At 36.7% G+C, this 2944-nt stretch overlaps 1 long non-coding RNA gene across 1 annotated transcript in view; it reads left to right on the forward strand.

Annotated features, from left to right (window-relative positions):
• The first annotated feature begins 599 nt into the window (after window positions 1-599).
• The window catches only part of LOC122659859, a 12328-nt gene continuing 9983 nt past the window's right edge, over window positions 600-2944 (forward strand). Inside the window, exons 1-2 of the long non-coding RNA XR_006332566.1 lie at window positions 600-1428; window positions 2415-2419. This is a non-coding gene — a long non-coding RNA (uncharacterized LOC122659859). The remainder of the gene's footprint in view (window positions 1429-2414; window positions 2420-2944) is intronic.

The raw sequence follows: 2944 nt of genomic DNA on the forward strand, positions 1-2944 counted from the left end.
TGGTTTTTCCCCTCTACACTGGAGGGTTTTTCCACTTAAAATTCTTGGTGTTGATTGTGTGATTGCTTTCTTGCAATTTTATTTCTGTTATGTGCTTGGTTATATTTGTTTGGTAATTTTACATTGGATTATTGGTTTCTCAATACACACTAGACAAGTGGATTTGATTAATCCCAACACTTGGCTTGGTGTTCTTGTAAACTGCTTTGGGTGATCCCTTATGAGCATTCTGGTCATTGTATTTTTGACCTTATTATATTAGAGCTAAAAATGAGATGCTGATAATAACTTCAAGACTGAAACAGAATGGAAGCTGCCTCTCAAAAGTTCCAGAAACTCAATTCATTATTTTGAGATACATGTTCCATAAATAAGAGCTGTATCATCAAAGTCCTTAAAGATCCTATCCAAGTTCTAATGCAGAATAACCTGTGGGAAAATTGGAAGCCGCTGCATTTTCTAGAAACCTCTTAAGGATTCTTGTTCCAAGTCAGATGGCTTGTGAATTCCCTTCTAATTGAGCTGTCATTTTTAGTCTGCAGGAGGGACCTTGAAAAAGGAAACTCTTAGAGATATCCTAGGCCCCCAATGACACCATGAATTGGCAGCGGATGCTGGATGAGCTCCAAAATCTCACTGGGAAAAAAATAGCTGTGTTGGTTTGTGTTCAAACTGCAGTGAAGATGGGGATTGATGGTTGATCATATTGACTAAGATATTGATGTGGCTTCTTTGGGATGCCAAGCACCTGCACTGTCCTGATCCCCAGGGCTTCTGATCATCAAAGGGAAGTAGTTGTAGAATCATATTCATATGAAAATACTTGAACTAAATTAAAAATATTTTCATGTACTTCAACTGCTGAATAGAATTTTACAGTCCTTGATGGGAATAGGTTGAGCTCTGATTACCTTTTTCCTAGTCAATGCATATTAAATAATAACAATTGCATTCCACTAATTTAGTTTGATAACAGATGAGACATAGAGAAAATAAAGATGTGGCCATGTGGGCACATCTTTCTTAATTCATCTCCAAAAAAAATGTTTGTTTTTAACTATTCAGAGCATAAAGGTTCCAATAAACAACAATATGTATTTTTTTTTAATGTCTCAGATTCTTCAGCCTACTGAAACACTGTTTATTGCTTGTAGCTTAACTGTTCCTTTCTTTATCTTTCAGGCACAATCAGGACTGGCAACTGAAGAGTCTGGACTGAAACTTGCCTTGAATCATGGTAAATCTGTTGGCTTGGTCAAGCCTAATGACCAGATAGTGGTCTTCCAGAAAATTGGGGACTCATCAGTTGTCAAGATTGTTGAGCTTGGAGACTAGCTATTGCAAAATTTCAAGAATTTATTTTCATCTCTTTACTTTAGTTCCATTATTGGAAACATGGGTGGTAACATCTCCATCTTCCCTGGTCTAGTTCTAGTTTGCCTCACAGTGAATCTCAAATAATCATGCCCCATTTTTCTTAGTTCACTGGGGAATTTATTTAATTATATTTTTCTTCCTGTAGTTATTTATTTTGGATTTTGTATATGACCTAGCAAGGGATTGTTGACTGTATCTTCTAAAAATGGTTCTTCTGAGGACCCTAGGCAAGTATAAATTCACTGTGTGAAAAGGTACCCGTGCTAGGCTTGCTGTGTGCTTACTGGCACTGCCTAAAACTATGTAGGTATTTTGCTTCGTGTGAATTTTTTTGCTCAAAAGAGATGATACAGAGAATCTACAGAAACATTTGAATCTGTGTTTTCCTTGTGATGCTGACTAAAACAAGGAAAAATATATGGGTTAAAAGAAGAATTTTGATGGTGGGAAGAAATTCTTTGATTGTTTCATGTAAATGAATTAGCAGGTCAACTGATCCACAATGGTGCAAAGGTTCTGTTTAGTTTTACTTTTTCATGTATAAATAATGGGAGAGGGTTTGCTACACAGATAGTGTGCAGTTTCATACCTTGAAAGAGGGGCATTATGAGAAAACATTAAAAATAGGGGGCATATGGGACATTTTACAGGGGGGTGTGCTATAGTAATCTGAGTCTTTTGAGGGGTGCCAGCATGTAAAATCAGGTGTGACTGATCCTGATTTTGGATATTTTAGAGCGGCCGGTTTTTGGGGTTCGGGGATAAGATTGCTGGGTTTTCAGATCTGGTGTCGATTCTAGGGTTATAGGACTGATTCTGGCTGATTCCGATCCAATTCAGATTGCTTACTGATTCAACCCCGATTCCGAGTATCAAATCCTTGGTTTTGCCTATGCGGATCCTGGGAGGGATGAGTTTAGAGATGGTCCTAATCTTGTACATTTTTTGGGCAAAGCGGTCATTCTCAAGACTCAAACCTCATGTGATGGAATCTTTTACAAATTTTTTTTTTTTTTTTGGGTTGAATCTTTTACAAGTTAATGTCGATTGAACCACACCCATTTTTGTTTTTAATCATTAGTCAAAGTTAAAAGTGTTTGGTATTTGTAATTGATTTCTAATTAGAAAGAGTATTTTGTATTTAATTTTTTGCGTAGCTCAGGATTACAATGCCCTTTACGATGAATTCATATTGCCATTTGATACTTTAATGAGTGGGTTAACAAAGAAATATATTCGTGTTCTCATGAGCTCCTCTGATGGCCTAATTGATATGGATTCCCAAGAATTTCTCGGCTGGAAACTGTTGGGTTGGAACACACTTCTTGACATGGTTATGTGAGAATTAAATAAACACCAAGGCAACAAGTGAACAAAATATATATGGAATCTAAATGAGGCAAAATAATTAAACACCACAAGAGCAACACACAACACAAGAGAATTACGTGGAAAACTCTCCAATGAAGAGGGAAAAACCATGGGGCAACATCAAAACCAACTTCCCACTATCAAATATGGAGAAAATATAACAAGGTCTCTCAAGCTTTTTGCCCAAAGTTTGAGA

This window comes from Telopea speciosissima, chromosome 4 (assembly GCF_018873765.1).
Source record: "Telopea speciosissima isolate NSW1024214 ecotype Mountain lineage chromosome 4, Tspe_v1, whole genome shotgun sequence".
In the NCBI taxonomy this organism is placed as follows: domain Eukaryota; kingdom Viridiplantae; phylum Streptophyta; class Magnoliopsida; order Proteales; family Proteaceae; genus Telopea; species Telopea speciosissima.